At 38.9% G+C, this 18697-nt stretch overlaps 1 long non-coding RNA gene across 1 annotated transcript in view; it reads left to right on the top strand.

Moving 5' to 3' along the window:
* LOC148657696 (uncharacterized) overlaps window positions 1-18697 on the top strand; it is a 78852-nt gene that overhangs the window by 46131 nt on the left and 14024 nt on the right. The window contains exon 3 of the long non-coding RNA XR_015939965.1: window positions 276-309. This is a non-coding gene — a long non-coding RNA (uncharacterized LOC148657696). The remainder of the gene's footprint in view (window positions 1-275; window positions 310-18697) is intronic.

Below are 18697 nucleotides of genomic sequence, written 5' to 3'. Positions count from 1 at the left end.
GGCTTATATCCCAGAAGCCCATCTGTGTCAGAGGACTGAACCACACAAGGGGGGATATGACAGCAACAGACTTAGATATTAACATTGATATAGACAGGCCACGTTTTATTTGCTTCCTTGATGTTTGGCCATGAAGCAGTGTGAAGTATCTTTAACCTTTTCAACAGAGTTCGATGGAATCCTTCATGCTTCTTTTTCTATAATATAATTTAAATAGATTTGGGTTATATTCTTATTTTCATTCTAAGTTTAAATTCCTCTTAATTATTTTTCAGCCAACCTGAAAGGTGACAAAATGCCAGTTATTTGGTAAGTAAGCTTTTTCATTTCCCTCCTAATCAGAGCAAATACTTAAATGTCATTAGAGCTGGGTTGTTCTTGTAAAATGCTCATTATTTTGACTTTTTTCTTAGTGGTACAGAACACTGGGTCCTCTCTGCTTAATCGTTGAGGAGCTAAAATCCTTAACAGCAAGCTTGTTCTAAAATTATGACATGGCTTATGAAGATACTGCACCACAGGCTTCTGGCCATGGGATGTGGTCAGGGTATGTGGGATGTGACTCACTCCTGTAGGGCAACATATGTGAAAATATCGTACAATAGTTTTTCGATTGTTGAAGCAGAAAAGCATGTGTGCAGAGGAAACGTCATGTGGTAGTATTAAGATACTTCTCAGTTGGCTGACAAACAACTAGCTCGTGAGTATTTTTGTACCAAAGAAATGGGCACCAGCCAGCCATTTCATCTGAGGTCATGTACCCAGCAGTGCCAAGTAACAGTACATTACCCACCCCCTGCTGCTTCCGATGTAGTGTTGTGTAGTTCATGGCTGTGATCTCAATACAGAGTTTTTTTCATCAATGCAATACAGGAATTACCTTTGACCTGAAACACTGCTCCAAGGGAACAGCTCATGATATTCATCTTTACATACTGTACTTGTTTATGTGTATTGCTCTGATTTAGATTATATTACAGTGAGTGATCATGCACTCTGCAGGTACTGTTGGTAGAGTTTCTCATTTCAAATTAAAACATAAGATCAAAACAAAATGATTAGGGGTTAGATCAGAAACATTTCAAGTAATTTACTCACCAAACTTAAACATATCTTCAGTGCTTGTAACTAGTATTTTAAGAGCAGATATAGTAAGTTAAGCTCTTGCAGAAGTTGAGTGGCTATTTCTCACAGGAGAAAAGATAGATTAATTTTTAAATATAACAGCTCAATTTCTTTTATTCAAAGACAGGAAAAGCACAAAAAAGACACTCGCATGTACCCTTTGGTCCTTGCCATTGGGTACTTCCTTGTAGACTTTACACTAGTGTGATAATCCTGACTGAGAGTTTGACACAGACTGACCTGTTACAGGGTAAACACTGCAGACAGAAATAACTGAGGAAATAAATAAACACATGAGCAGCTTGTACAATATAAAGAAATAAATACTATATAAACAATTGTAGCTTTCATTCAATGGTGCATATTTTATCAATGGTAATATATTAATGTGGAGAGAGTAGCGGCTTTTAAATTACTCCATGTGCACCATGTCACTTAATTTACTGTATGTGCAACATCAGGTTCACTCAGCATGCCATGCAGCTATCTCAGGGACTGTCTTTTATGTATGTAAGAGATTCCTCTAGGAATAGAAAGTGCACTATTTTTTAGGAAAAGGGGTAAGTCAAGGAGAAAACAGTTTACGAGTGCAAAAGGCTATTCTTAATAATATTGAACCAAGAAACTCACTTGCCTTTCTACAAACCATCTTATAGAAATTTGGCATCTGGGTTTGACACTATTAAGGTTCTGCACCTTTACTATGAATTTAAAGGGATACCAAATGAGTTGTTTTTATATTTGGTAAAAGACATTTAAAAAAGTAGCTGAACAAGTGTCCTTTTAATTTGTTTTCATTTCGATTGAAGTTCACTCTTTCATCACCTTTTTTTTCTTTTGTTCAGCACATTATCTTCATGTTCCTAAGTAGTGTGTTTTTAATTTACACCTGTGCATTGCATAGAAGCACCAACTGGGCTAGGTTTAGTGTTAAATAAAAATAAATCATTTACTCGGCTGGGAGAAGGCTTTGACATTTCTTTCACTTTGGTCTGCAGTTTGATTGACCACACTCTTTGTGGTGAAGTGTTCCCATACTCCTTTGGGAATAGGGTGAAACAGTCTGCTTTTGTAGTGTTTTACTTTTTAGTTCCCCAGATGGTTCACTTGATGTGTTTGATTTTTCTTCATTAAAAAAATCTAAACATTTCTTAAAAAAAGGTTTTCATGTGTTCAAATGCCTGTTTAATATTTATGTGCATACATAAGATCAATACAAATGCCTTTTATACTAATTTAATGTTACTGTGATTTAGTGAATTTTAAAGTAAATAGTTACATCAGTGAACATGAGGCACAAGTACTGAATTGCAGCATTTTCCCCAGATACAAACGTTTCCCTTTCATTTTTTTAAAACCCACAGTGGAGATACATTTGAAAAATAATTTGAGACTGATGAGACACCTTTATGTATTAATATAGGTTTTGTTCTTTCAGGGTCAGCTCTAATGAAGGAAATAAAATATGTTTTTCCATGTTAAGTGTTTAGACTAGTTAGGTAGGGTATTTTAGGTAGGGTATTTTACCGTTTGCTAATGATTTAATGACGTTTTTAACAAACATTATGAAAAGAACTAAAACTGTTAGTAAAAACTGTAAAATAAACACAGATCACTTGATTTTCTGTTATTTGTATTGTCTTATTAAAGCAATGTGTTGGTAGGAATTCAATGTAATGTCTCACATCTGATAAAGGAGAATTCAGTGTGAAGTTTTACAGGGATGATTAAATATCTTAAAATTCATATTAAGCCTATTTAGGATGTATCTGGAATAAGATATGAATTAACCTATATTTGCAAATGCATTTAAGTGGTGAATAATGGTGCATTTAATTCCTGTGGCTACAGTGTATTACTATAAAAAGCAAGAAGAAAAATATTTTTTAGTCTTTCTGAACTGAACTTCCTCTCCTCTGTAATTCTACATTCTCTGTAATCCTCAGTGTCTCATTAGAGGATACAGTGCCTTGCGAAAGTATTCGGCCCCCTTGAACTTTTCAACCTTTTGCCACATTTCAGGCTTCAAACATAAAGATATAAATTTTTTATTTTATGTGAAGAATCACCAACAAGTGGGACACAATTGTGAAGTGGAACGAAATCTATTGGATTTTTGAAACTTTTTTAACTAATAAAAAAATGAAAAGTGGGGCGTGCAAAATTATTCGGCCCCTTTACTTTCAGTGCAGCAAACTCACTCCAGAAGTTCAGCGAGGATCTCTGAATGATCCAATGTTGTCCTAAATGACTGATGGTGATAAATAGAATCCACCTGTGTGTAATCAAGTCTCTGTATAAATGCACCTGCTCTGTGATAGTCTCAAGGTTCTGTTGAAAGCGCAGAGAGCATCATGAAGACCAAGGAACACACCAGGCAGGTCCGTAATACTGTTGTGGAGAAGTTTAAAGCCGGATTTGGATACAAAAAGATTTCCCAAGCTTCAAACATCCCAAGGAGCACTGTGCAAGCGATCATCTTGAAATGGAAGGAGTATCAGACCACTGCAAATCTACCAAGACCTGGCCGTCCCTCTAAACTTTCAGCTCAGACAAGGAGAAGACTGATCAGAGATGCAGCCAAGAGGCCCATGATCACTCTGGATGAACTGCAGAGAACTACAGCTGAGGTGGGAGAGTCTGTCCATAGGACAACAATCAGTCTTACACTGCACAAATCTGGCCTTTATGGAAGAGTGGCAAGAAGAAAGCCATTTCTCAAAGATATCCATAAAAAGTCTCGTCTAAAGTTTGCCACAAGCCACCTGGGAGACACCCCAAACATGTGGAAGAAGGTGCTCTGGTCAGATGAAACCAAAATCGAACTTTTTGGCCACAATGCAAAACGATATGTTTGGCGTAAAAGCAACACAGCTCATCACCCTCAACACACCATCCCCACTGTCAAACATGGTGGTGGCAGCATCATGGTTTGGGCCTGCTTTTCTTCAGCAGGGACAGGGAAGATGGTTAAAATTGAGGGGAAGATGGATGCAGCCAAATACAGGACCATTCTGGATGAAAACCTGTTGGAGTCTGCAAAAGACCTGAAACTGGGACGGAGATTTATCTTCCAACAAGACAATGATCCCAAACATACAGCAAAATCTACAAAGCAATGGTTCACAAATAAACGTATCCAGGTGTTTGAATGGCCAAGTCAAAGTCCAGACCTGAATCCAATCGAGAATCTGTGGAAAGAGCTGAAAACTGCTGTTCACAAACGCTCTCCATCCAACCTCACTGAGCTCGAGCTGTTTTGCAAGGAAGAATGGGCAAGAATTTCAGTCTCTCGATGTGCAAAACTGATAGAGACATACCCCAAGCGACTTGCAGCTGTAATCGCAGCAAAAGGTGGCTCTACAAAGTATTAACGCAAGGGGGCCGAATAATTTTGCACGCCCCACTTTTCATTTTTTTATTAGTTAAAAAAGTTTCAAAAATCCAATAGATTTCGTTCCACTTCACAATTGTGTCCCACTTGTTGGTGATTCTTCACATAAAATAAAAAATTTATATCTTTATGTTTGAAGCCTGAAATGTGGCAAAAGGTTGAAAAGTTCAAGGGGGCCGAATACTTTCGCAAGGCACTGTACATTTACTCTTCAAAATAATCCACAAAATTTCTCAATGAAGCAGGCTTTGAGGGATAGTTTTGCTGGGATCTAAAGATCAATCTCTCACCAGAAATTTGAACTGGTCTGTCACATTTTTGTTAAAATTGATCAGAAAATATTTTACTAAATATAGAGTTCTTTCCGGGCCCTATGCAGACAACTCAATCCAGAATAGTGAGGAAACACTAGGAAAAAATCATGCAGGAGATGGGTATGGAGACAGGGGGGCGTGTCTTAGGTGTGCAGGTGTCCAGGGGAAGTGAGTCTGGGGCGAACAATCCAAGACAAAGTCCAAACAGGAAACCAAAACAGAAGCATAGGTCCATGGCCAGGCGATCCATCCAGGGGATTAAAAACCAGGAACCGGGTCGGGACCGGCGGGGGGGATCAGGAGCATAAAGTTAAAACCATAATGGAGCCAGAAGCAGCAGGAACCGGGCTCTCATGAAACAGAATTCAATGAAGAGCCTCGAATGACGTCTGCATCTGGCTTTTAAGGGGGAACTGAAGAGGGGCTGGAATAAAGAACAGGTGCGGATAATGGGGCAGAACAAGGAAGGGCTGGAGCGCCCTTAAGAGGGGGAGTCGCGATTGTGACAATTCTGGCACAAACATTTTTCCACTTTTAATTGGTTTCAGAATCAGACTGAAATAGCACTTTTCTAAATCCAGATTATTAGAGCAAGTTTTATAAACTAATTTCCTTTCTATTGCATTTAATAAAACAGTGACTAGCTACTGGTATTTTTTCAGGAATTTTGTCCAGGAAGCCTGACATATGACAAAAAGATGGATTTATCATCAATAAAATATACAGTATACCTCAAACCTGCTCTTTGAAGCAGGACAATTAATTATAAAACAAATGCAGTTTACAACAAAATCTTGAAAGAAAAACTCCAATCACCTATTCACCAGGTGAAACACTAGACTTTAGTCTTCCATTAATTGTTGCTTAAATGCCCATTTACCAGTCACACAACCATCACTAAGGAGTGAACATCTTCATGTAGTGCATAAGCATTACTTGTTCAGATAGTCTGTATTTCCTGCAAATGCATCCATCCATCCATTTTCTTACCACTCCCTCTAATTCAGTTTCATGAGAAAGCCAGAGCTTATCCCTGCAAGCAACAGGTGCAAGGCAGGTTACACCCTAGGTGGGACACTGTTCCTTCTCAGGGCAGACACACCGACACAAAGACAGACATGCATGCACTTTTCCTGAAAACGATTCATTATTATTATTTAATGAATTCTAATTAATTTTTATGAAACATGTTTGAAAAGTAGAATAAGAAATATACTGAAGGACCTTTAAAAAATTAATGACAGATCTGGAATAATATTTTGGTGTTTGTTTCCATCATTCTACTCACCTTGTTGCTATGGGTGATGTGAAATTTTGCATGATTCAGGCACTTATATATTGAAGGGTGGAGATGTGTCCTTGTAAATTACTGCGACTTTCAGTCTTTTTGGCATCCTTACTGTGTTAATGCAGGTGCTGGTAGTACTACTTTCATTAGAAAATCTATCTGCTGCCAGTCCCTTTATTAAACTGCACACTCAAATACACTGAAAGGCTGATTGTCATCCTGTCCTTTTATAGAAAAAGTAAATGTTGGTACAGTATATCTCCCTTGCCTTTAATGCCACCAAATTGTATTTATACACCTTACAATTTAAACATGACCACTCAATCCAAGCCTGATTAAACCAATCACAGGAAAAAGGCTAAACGACATGAAGTGTAAAGCCCAGTGACAACACTATATTGTTCTTCAGTATTTCATTGAAGGTATTTAAGTGCTATTAGGACAACTCTTAACACAAATTACAATGAAAATTGGATATTTTAATCTATTTTCGTTCAATTAGTTTCATAGACTGACTTTTGTAGTTATTTTTTTAAATGAAATTTTAACATGATAGGTTATACTAAGGTCCAGTTAGTTTAGTTCAGTTGTTCGGTCAAATTGTAATAATGATAATATGAGGGATAATGTGCTTAATACTTGATGCTGGTTGTAGATCAGTGCTGTCATGTCCTCACCACCACTTACTGTATGAGGGAGGCTCCAGGGAGTAAATGCTACCACTACCACTGCTGCAGTGGAGGGTGAGGTGCTAGAAAAGATGTGCACAGTGCTGTGTGCAACCAATGAGCTTTCATAAGTAAGAAAGTGAAAGTGCGAGATTATAATTTGACCTCCACATAAATGTCTGTTCAATAACACAATTTCAGTTCTTTGGTCAAATTCTAATAATGACAAAATGAGCTGATATATATAAAGAGAGAGTGTACTTCATACTTTGGATTTAACTTACCTGGCTAATAAAAATATGAAATGGTCAGAGTTCAGCACTGTCATCCCCCCCCCCAGAATTCACAAAGCTAAGAGCCAATCAGTTCAGCTGTGGTTTCGCTAGAACCAAGCAAAATGTTCATCTAGCATGAAGTGAAAGGGAAACACATAATACAGGCTTCAGCTTGTTTTGTCAAGTAGATTCTGATATACAGAGCATGAGGAGAATGAATGATGCAGGTGACAGAAGTCAGCAAACAGGTGGCAGCACTAGCGACTAGGAGCACTGGCCTAGCTTGACAGTAGAAATCTCCACTGTGGTGGGCAGTGGAACATGTTACAGTGACTGGGAGAGTAGCCTGAGGCAGATGCAATAGCAGCACTGACTGTTTTTAGACTGGAACTCTGTGGTGTCCTGGAAACCTGGCTTGGAAACTGGAAGATAATCCTCCACAGATGCACCAAAGACGAATGAATGTGAGTGTTGGCTAGCACTGGTTAGTCTTTTCCCAGTTCTTTACAATTCTTGATGCAACGAGTAACAAGTACAGCCAAACAGGGACACTCACAGCACTTGCTAAAGATGAGCATACTGTATTCTGAGCTGGATGCTAAAAAAGAATAGGAATATCAACTATGTGTGTGGTTGGAAAGGGTCAAGGGCCCGACACCCACCAGTTGGACGACAATCATTGGGACAGGGTGGGGAATGGGAAGGAAACCTATTGCTGAAGTAGCCTAGGGCCCACGCGTTGGGGACAGCATGGAGATAAATAAAGATACCAGGGTACAGACTGATACATGCACTTACAACTCTGTGGCAGACCGGGAGTCACTGACCAGGGGCTCCTGAGGGGACAGAGAAAAGAAGGATTGGGAAAAAGGGAAAAGACGAAACAACAGATATAGATAAGATAAGATCACTTTATTTTTCTTTTGTCTTTTTGCATACCCCAACCTGCTCTCCATGAGACACAAAGACAGGGAGAGAAGCTTGGGGTCAAAGCGCAGTGTCTGCCATTTATATGGCACCCCTGGCAGAGCTGGGGTTAAGGGCCTTGCTCAGGGGCCTAACGGAGTAGGATTCCTCTGCTGGCTTTGGGATACAAATCAGCAACTTTCCAGCCACAGGCGCAGATCCTTAGCCACAGAGCCATAGGTGCAGTGGATTGGACACTTGACCAGAAACAGGGAGAGAATGCAGAAGGAGAATGGAGTGGGCAATTTCTTGAAGAGACAGAGGAAAGGGGGACAAAGCCACAGTTTGGAGTTTCTGGAAGTCTTGCTGACATCTGGAGAACTGTAAGAAAAACACAAATGGATTGATGGGGAAGAGCTAGTTGTTTTCAGAAGAGGTGAGAATGTGACTGGTTTTGGATGGATATGAAGAAGGTAAGGTTTCAGCAATGATGAATGTGAAATGTTTCAAAATGCAACAGCAACAAAATGAAATATTGAGTGCTAGAAAAGTGCAGCACTGTGGTTGGCCAGGGAGCTTTTATACGGAAGTAGTGACATAGAGTTATATACAATTTCATCTCCACCCAACTTCTGTTCAATGATACCATACTGCACAAATAAAGAAATAAAAAAAACTTGAGAAATAACAATAATATTTATCATAATTGCCATGTTACTGTTTAAGATTAAACCTGTTTTTATGAAGTGTATTGATTTAATGGTACTATTTCAAAAAGTGATTTGCTGTATGTCTCATTGCTTTCACATCTTCTTTTGTGAAGAAAAGTATTTTTATAATTGCAAACTGTATAGTAACAGTAACACTGCTTTTTAATAAAAAAATAACAAGAAAGCTGCATATTATTTGGGAGAATAAATAGAGAATTGCAAGTACAATCTTTACTTCTTCAAACACCAGAGTTTGTTTTCGGTCGATCTGTCATGCTTGCTCAGACACTACTGTACACAAATAGTAGGACTGCTGGAGACAGTTATTTCCCAAACCTTAACTGTTTAGTTGTTCTGCTTCAAAGTACTGTACTTTCTACATGTAACATATGTGAAATACACAGCATATTATTTCCCATTACATTGGGGATGATTAACATTTGTACACTAACAGTTGTAAGAAGTCTTGACAGACCTGTCTTAACAGTTGTAAGAAGTACTGCTTGTTGACTGTTGTTCTCTTTTAGTTCTTTTTCTTTTTGAAGAGTAGCCATCTACTAATGGAATATCACTACCTCCAGAAAACAGGACTGTGAGGCAGTGTTGCTAGTCTTATAATAGGCTAGTCATAGGTTCGACTCTGTCCACAACCCCCCTTTTCCTGAAAGGATAGAGTGCTAGCCTCTCTACAATTTCCCTCACGGGATCAATGATGTGTCTGTCTGTCTGTCTGTCTGTCTGTCTGTCTGTCTGTCTGTCTGTCTGTCTGTCTATCCTCGTACCCTTCCTTTTTTGTTGCTTCAGACAGGTACAACAAGTTACTGATCTCTGTCATATATGTATCAAACTGGAATACACCCAGTTCACGGATTGATCCACATATTATGTTTTCTTCTGAAAGCAAAACAAACACTTGCCTTTGATCAGGCTTGAGTTTTGGTTTCTACTCCCCCCACCTCCCCCATAAATGTTAGCTTTAAGCTACCGTTTTTGTCAGGTGTGGGTTGGCTCACCCTTTCCCCTCATGTATATTTTCTTTTAAACCTACAAGATTTGAAAGTGTGCTTTTTATCTTGTTCACTGCTGATTTCTGGACCTCTGGGTTAGGAATTGAGTCACACTTATTGCTGCCATCTGTGTTTTGCTTTCCTTGTGTTGCCTACAGTTATAGTTGCTTTAGATCCTTTTTTAAATTCTTTAAATTATCTTCTCTTAGAATTAGGGTTTGTTCTTTTCTTCCTACCTGTTTTTCTTTCATGTTTGACAGCAAAAACTAAGAGAGCAAGGGGAAAGGAAAAATCAGGCTCATGTGTGCTTGGCTGCACTGCAATCCATACCACAGTATTTTCCATGCATTTACTGTCTGCTTCTGTATTTACCAATACTCTGGCTAGGTGTTCCCTGCGACACTCCAAACTATGCTAAGATTTAACTCAGTAACCTTCTGTGCATCTTGGTGCCACTCTGCCCCCTCTTAATCTAGTTGTACCCTTTTGCACCTTGATGTCAGGGTAGGCCCATGTGTATATTGTGTGTTTCAGCACGTATCAGTTTATCATGTGTCTCCATGTACCTCTGTGTTCTCTGTTCTTCCCAGTTCTCTTGTCTTCTCCCTTTGAAGTAGAGACCTCTGCACTTCACTGCCTATTGTGTCCTGTTATTTGGGCACTCCTTCTTAACAGCCCACCGGCTGCTGTCTAACTGGTTTGCTTACAAAAATTAGTGGGGGGAGCAATATATTGTAAACAAAATCCTTTGCTACTGCAGTTCAGGCTGCTTGAGCCCTGAATGCTATGAGCCTGCTCCACCAGAATGACCAACCCTTTCAGCCCATATCCCAGATTAGGAGATACTCCTTATAAACACCATATAACTTTGGAATTTACTTTTCAAGGAGGATTCTCATCAAGGGGCCAGCTCCTGGGCCATTATGCCATCTGCTCGGGCTTCATCTTGAGCACCTGGAACCTTATGGCATTGCCTTGGCTATGGAACAAATATTTGCCAGGGTAGAATTTGGAATTACCAAATGCCCTCTGACACAGCACCCTTTCCAATCACCCACTGATGAAGTTGAAAGTGAACATTTATAACTGTTATAACAGCTGCTGTTATAACACTGGTTCCCAGGGAGAGAAAGGTATCCATCATGCTCCCTGGGTTCCCTAAGAAAAAAGGATGTCCTAGAAGTGTGCCAGCCCTATAATATACAGCCCAAGGTGTTCCTATAAATACTCAATCCACTGCATTAAGGACAGCATTAGCACACTGATTTATACTCTAATTTTTCAGGAAACCAGTTATATGAGTAATTCTTTATCATTTCATTTGTTTTTGTGAACTATAAATGTATAAATGGACAAATACATTTCAAATACAAGATCTCTGCTACATGTAGGATGGATCAAGAGCCTTTACAGCTAAAAATGAACTGATCATACCTTTTCATTGTATTGTTCTGACATGTAAAATAGATTTATGAGTAAGATGTATATTTGGAACTGATCATCTGCTCTGTTAATACAATCTGGACTATTTCAATTTTCATCCAAATAAGTGTTAGAAATAAAATACTTAAAGCTTTTTGTTAAAATAATAGAAAAAGGGCTCTGAATTGTGTTGCAGGTTCTACTGTATGTTTAGAAAGGGTCTCAAATAGTCATAATGGCAAATGCAAGAACTTCCAAAGCCATATGGGCCTGAAAGGAGACTTTTAGTACAAACTCAAAAGCCAGGACCCTGAGTGGGGGAAGATTGACAAAGCTAGCACTCATTAAGTTCATAACTAGAACTAGAACTACAACTAGAACTAGAAAGTGAAGTTTCCTCACTAAAAACAGACAGAAAATGATGACACCTGAGAGTCAGCCAGTTAAGATGCTCACCTTGGGGTTGGATTTTGTCAGTTCAAGATCAAATCATGTGCTGACTGTGACCAGTACTCCTTAAGTGTAGAGATGTCTTTTGTCAGCCAGGGCGTTTTCAGCAACGTCCCAGGCGGTTCAAGGATGTTAGGTGTCATTGAGATGTGTCACTGCTCTAATCAAGGTTAAAACTCCTGTAAGGTGCTATGAAGCTTGAAGCATATGAAATAAAAAATATCTTGGTTGGAGAACTGAGCAGAGGAGCTCATTTGTTTGTCCTGTTTGTTCCATAATCCCACAACCCTTAAGTGTAGAATGTTATCCGTTTTAAATGCACTAATCTGTAGTTTCTTATTTCTAGTTTCTTACATTCTGTCGGTGGACTAAGACATAAATAACCATTTGGGAATTCCACAGTATTAGTGTAAGGAAAAGAACAGACACAGGCAATCTCTTACACAAGAGTCTGCAATTTTTATAAAATAAAGCTTATGTCCTTTCATTTCGATTCAAGTGAATACTATTTTTAAATGTGTACTTCAAATTTATTTTTATTCAAAAGTACATTACGGTTCACTAGGAATAACAACACCCAAGAATTACAGTAAGTGTACTGAAATGGAGCTCTTTTAGTTAAAATTTAGTTTAACCTGCTTGGCTGAGGGCTGACCTCCTGGCCGTAGGACTCCCTGCAGAGTGAGCGGTGACCAAGGGGCAGCTGCAGAGAGGGAGATGGGGTGGAGGAGGGATGAAGAAATATGTACAGTATATAAACTCCATTGGATTTCAGTTTTGCAGTACTGCTAGGCAATGCCTAGGAAGCATTTACTATATCTTTCCATCCAAAGTCAGACTTTGTTAAAAATGTTAATTTACTTTGCTTTGAAATATTTTGATTTTATTTTTTGGCACTTTTAACTTGACACATCTATTTATGTAGGAATTAAAATGGATTGCTATCCAGCAAAAAATAAAAATGTTAACCAACAATATGAGGGTTATTGTTTGCTTTTTAGCTTTACATAGCTGATTCATCTATGATTATAATTATAATTTGATTAGAATTCAAATTGATCATTTTTTTGTTTTTAGTTTTAGCAGATGCTTTGTTCAAAGATGCTGATATTTGTTTTTTGCAACCAGTCTTCAGGAGTAATAGAATAATGTGAAGTAATTAAACTAAAATGTCAGTTGAATTTATTTGAAATTTTAAAGTCAATTAAAGAAATGCTTTCTTAGGCCTCATAAAATGCCATATATATTGATCAGAATGCTTTATACAATCATTTTGAGGTTACATTTACTTTTGAAACTTGATCTTTTGGAATTCATAATGTATTGATCGTTGTTGTAACGCACAAAACACAGCAACTAACAATGATATTTCTGAAGGGGGTTTTGCTAGGTAGTCAATACATATTATTTAATGATTGGTGCAGTTGCTTTTCTATTGTAGGCTTAACTATTATCTATTATATGCAAAAAAGCTCTAAGCAGAATGTTCAATTTTTCTGAGGTTTATATCACTAATAGAATAGGTATTCATGGTCCTTTATAAAGCTTTTCTAGTCTTATTAGATTATATAAATGTTTCTTGCAGCAGAATTGACAAATTTGTGGTAGTCTGCTTGGTCTATAGTCATTCCAAGGAACATAGCTCTCTGTGTCATCCTGCCAAAGTTGCCTTCCACTTTTCAGATGGCGGATATCTTTCCCAGGGAAGTCTTCCGAATTCATTGATTTCTATCTGACATTACCTTCAACTGAGGTCTCCAGTTTGTCTCTAGATTCTGGGGGGATTTCTGAAAACGACAGGATCAAAGTCAACTAATACTTGGGATACCAAAAAAAAGATTACTCTGGACAGTAATGGTCAGGTGAAGTGTCAACAAGGACTCGGGCACCAATCTGTGCTGCCTTGTTTCAGGATTCCAAGAAGACTGGGATCTGCTTTTACCCTGGACAAAGCTCTTCAGAAACATTCCTGTTAATTCCTCCACAGGGACATCTCCTTTCCAATGCTTATTATCATATAATCCTCCTCTACTGACCATTGACAGATGTCCCTGTAGCCAATAATGCAGCTAGGAATCTCCAGGTCATCTGGGAGGCCCACTTGAGGTCCAAATATTTTTTCAAACCATCATAGACTTAATTAACCTTCTTTGGTACCCTAGTAGAAGGTGTAGGTATTCACAAAACATCTCTGTCTACACATTCCATCAAGGAAGCTGACTCTGAGTTTTATCAGCCACTTCAGGATCACTGAACGGATTAATCCTGTCACATATCCTTTAGCCATTTCTCAGTATTTCAAACGTCGCCTTTCTTCAACATACCATATTTCACTCTTGAAACTAGTTTAGCTGACTCTCACCTACTTCTGCTGAAACTATTTCTCCTACATTTGAAGGGTTGCGGGTGCATTCTGGATTCCTGCCAGGTCCACTGTAATTACATGATATGGGTGGACATCTACACCATCTGCTCACAATTAAGGATCACTTACCACTGGATATTTAAGACCTGTTCCAACACTACCCTCCTGCTTAGTCTTAAAGCTTTGTCTCTGTCTTGATGTTCCTCTGGATTTCCTAAGTTCTTGGTTTATTTTTGTTTTTGACTTGAGAACCTAAAAATGCAGGGATACCAAGTTAAATCTTGTTCCCCCCAACAAGATAACAATGTGCTTCTGTCATTCTGTTTGTTCAGACACAATTTAATAAGTTATTTTTATGACCAGCACCCCCCCCCCAGGGAATGGAGGCAGACACTGTAGGGGTTATGGACCCAAGAGCTGGGTGTCACAGTCCAGGGGGAGCAAAACAGGCTGGATACTGGAGTCACCCGGGATGCAGGCAGGTGGACTGGACACAGAGAAGGGAAGTGCAGGGATGGGGAAGAGCTACTTGGATGCAGAGTTGTTCTTTGTACAGATGGCAAAACACGGCACAGGGGTCCAGCCTCCAAGGCCTGGCAGAATACTCAGTGTCAGGGCTATCCCTCTGGAGGGCACCAGGAGCCAGGCTGATTCAAGGAATATGCCCTCAGAGAAGTTTTCTCCAGAGACCAGCCAGGTACTGTATGTGCTGTCAGACTGCTCTCTTGGAGTGCAGTCCTCCAGAAAAGCACCTGGCTCCAGTAGGGATTAACAATTCAGGCACAACCTGGACTGGGTTAAAGGAGTCATCCGATGAAGACGTGTCCAAACTGGAATCCCATTCTCTGGTCCCCTCTTAGGAGCACAGCTGTCCAGGGAGAGCCCAGACTAAACAGGAGAACAGAATGCCAGGAATAGGAAGGGCTCCACAGGGACGCTAGACGGTGGCTCAGGAGGTAAATTGCTGCAATGTCAATGCTGGAGTGCCAAGGAGAGACTGAGCAGGGTATAAATATACTCAGAGCAAATGCTGCCATAAAGATCTCACAACAGCCAGGTGCTCTGCATAAGCTGTCTCCATGGTGATCAGGGCAGAGCAGAGGCAGGGCCACCATAGAGCAATTGTTATTTCTGTCTCTGACTGTCAGGTGACTTCTTGATTCTGATGCTATGCAGCTTTCAGGACATCCACTAATTTCACTCCAGAGTGGATGTTAAACAGCTTTTACATCAGCAAAGAGACTGATGTGCAGAGGGTGCTTTGAGGTGTACAGCAGTGAATTCCCTCAGTGGATCTGTGCATCTATGTACAGAAATCCATGATAGTTCTCTGCTGCAAGTCCCTGCAGGAAGAGTGGTGTCTGCAGCTGTGGCTTCTGAGTTGAGAAGTTCCTTGCTGGCTTTCCTATCCTTTTTTGGGGGAGAGAATTGTCTGGGTAAAGGAGTCACATTCATAGGGGCTGTGTAAAAACATTAATTTATTACTTGAAATTATAAAGAAAATGGTTGCTGTTTGTGGTTTGGTGCTATTCCATCATCTCAACCAGGCACCATTAGAAGCTTGTTGAATATTTTTAAACTGTATTACAGATTACCAATTTTCACAGAATCCAATTAAAAGAGGATTAAAAAAAGTTGCTTTTACTTAAAATGGTTTCTCTGAAAGCCAGTGAGGTTAATAATGATTTTCTATTTCATTAAGAGGTTTTGTTATGTTTTAATGTAGTGATACAGCTTGTGAGCAGGTTGTGAAGAGAGGGCCCTGCAAGAGTGCAGGAAGTCTCCAGCTGTTCTGTATGAGTGTGCCCTCCAGCCCCTCGACTCTCCCCTCCCACAGCCCTCTCCTTGCTTGGGTCTTGCTCTCAGTCAGAAAGCAAGCAGCAGCTGCTGCTGATTTCACTTAAAATAGTGTCAGTGTTTAGTCTGGCACTCGGCTGTAGGATAGATTGGCAGCTGGGTCAAACAAAGTCACTTTCTTGGCTCCTTTTCCAGCAAGCTTCTGCTAGTTGTAAGGTAGTAGCGTGGGCTAGGACCCTTTCTTCCTCTTCACTCAGGTTTTTAAAAAATATTTCTCCTACCCCCTGCCACACCATCCCGTTTTTTTAACCTGATTCCCCAGCAGCAAAACAGAAAATTATAATTTGGATTCTGAACTGCAATTTATACAAAATTGGTGTGTTTTGGTCTTGAAAGTTGCACCTACAGGCTTTCAGCATGTTGCAGATACCTTTCTGTAACAGAGCAGGGGTTTGTACTAGATTGATAAGCAAAGGGATTGGGAAAGGTGAGTTGCTCTTTTTATTTTTCATTTCTTAAATTTTTTTTATTAGCACATAGAAAAAAAAATGATTTCTTTATACTAAGTCCACTTATATTTAGCTCATTGCCGCTTGTCTTGGAGAATTTGGTTCTGTCAAAGGTGCAATGACTGGGATTTCTTTATTGTTTGCTGAAAAGAGAAGAAAGAAAACACAATGTTTCGGCTGTGGAGCCTTCTGCAGGTGTGAGAAAGACCTCACACCTGAAGAAGGCTCTACAGCTGAAACTTTGTGTTTTTTTCTTCTCTTTTCAGCATGGAATAAACCTAGTACTTGTTACTTTGCAGCCTACACATGCTGACACAGCTAGTGGGATTCATTTACTTTATTGCTAAGAAAACATTATTTCAAATAAAATGCTGGATTAAACTATGTAGTCTGACTGAATGAAAAAGTCATAATTTTATTTCTTTGTCCCTTCTTTGGTTAAACAGTGAAGTAAACGTCAGACGAAATTTGAAATATGCAGTCACTAAAGAGGTATAGCTTGTGTGACTGACACATATGAACTTTTAAAACTACAGATTGATGTATTTTCCCAGAGTTATCTTTCCTTTTGTCAAACCTTCTATAGTGCAAAGGCATTTAGATATGATAAAAACATATTTAAAAATTGCTATGATGTGCTAAAATAGAGCTGTTTCTACTTAGATAAGTGTTTGGGATAGGTTCATCTGATATTTCATTGATACAGCCTGTTGATCCACATTTATTCTTACTGCTTAAGGCAATGTTCAATTAGTGGAGAGGCCCCTTGCACATGAAGTTGGCTGAAAGCCAATGTTAACTTCCCCTTCAGCAAGCCTTAAAAAGAACCTGTAGCACTTCATCAGACATCAGACAAAATCATGCCTGAAAGCTGCCAAAACCAGTTGTGTAGGCTTATCAGAAAGAGAAACACTCCACATTCAAAGTTTCTTTCAACCAATTTTACATTCCCTTCTAAGAAAGTGGTGTTGCTTCAGTAATATATAATAAGACTCACATAGCTAGTCTTCTTTCAACTTCTTCTGCAGCAGGTGGTTAACGTTGAAATGTATGAGACAGATGTTCCCTTATTAAAAATTCCACAGTAATGTTTCATTCTTTGATATAAAAGGAATATAGTGCCTTTCACTTTCTTGGATTCAAAATACTTTATAAGTTACAAACCAATAAAAATAATAAGTAAGCTTGTATTTATTGCACAACATATCAATTAGTCTGCATAACAGGTCTTTAAGAGTTGCTAAATATATTTCAGTGTAGTACTTCAGGTACAATTTCTTGCAAAAACATACTATGATACATTTGGCATACTATGATCTCTGGCAGTACCCTCAAAGGCTGCTGTAATGATATGATGGTGTGAATTTACTTAATACAATTAAAAATTGGATCAGTGTATTACAGGAGGAGTACTATTTTGGCTACTAGTAATCATACATGCAGAACAATTAGATATGTACACACAGAGATTAAAAGAATAATATATACAGTTTTATTAATACAATAATAAAATTGATCATTAAAACCATCCATCCATTTTCTAATCCCTTCTTACAATTTAGGGTCATAAGGGATCTGGAGCCTTTCCTGGCAAACAATGGGCAGAATGCAGAATATACTCTGGCTGAAACGCCAGTCCATTGCAGGGAAGACACACACACTCACACCTAAGGCCAGTTTTCCCGGAATCAGGTTAAACTACTAATATGTTTTTGGACTGTGGGAGGAAACTGGAGAAAATTCACATGAACACAAGGAGAAAATACAAACAACATGCACCCCAGGTCTTGGTCCCAGTGCAGGGAGGCAACAGTGTTAAGCATTGTACTGCTGTTTCCACCCACCATTAAACCAGTAACAAACTAAATATGAATAAACTTTTGTGATACACAAATGGCTGATCAATCACTCAAGCATTTCAAGTGCTAACTAATGCAGGGATAAATATATTAACTATTGTACTCAGATGAATGTTAATCAAGTTTGCAAACTCACTATAAAAACAAATATTCATTCAAATATTCAAACATTCATACAATCAAAGAGGACAAGTAAATATTTAAATATTCATCTGCCAATGATGGCATAAGTGGAACTGACACGAATTCCTGATTTTCATGATTTATTTTTTTAATCCTGGTCAGTTATGAAGTCCATGATTTGCTTTTTCTCAACGAAGGCTCCAGGACACTTAAATGCAATACAACTGTCACATAATAAACTCACCGTCCAATTTCACAGTGATGCTTAACATCATACTGATGAACATGTCCAAAAAATTTCAATTGTCATTTCTTCTGACCATGAGACATAGTTCCAACTGTCATTCAGGTATAGTTTGGAAAATCTGGGTCACTGCTTTTTGTTTCTGGCTCTCAGAAGAGACCTCTTCTTTACGATGCACGCGTAAATGTGGCACTCGTACTGTAGGTAACAGTGAATGTTAGTTTTTGGAGACTGAAGACGT

This window comes from Lepisosteus platostomus, chromosome 7 (genome assembly GCF_059453375.1).
Source record: "Lepisosteus platostomus isolate fLepPlt1 chromosome 7, fLepPlt1.hap1, whole genome shotgun sequence".
NCBI classification, from domain to species: Eukaryota; Metazoa; Chordata; class Actinopteri; order Semionotiformes; family Lepisosteidae; genus Lepisosteus; species Lepisosteus platostomus.
Note: the sequence above shows the minus strand (reverse complement) of the source record. Positions and strands in the feature narration are given on the sequence as shown.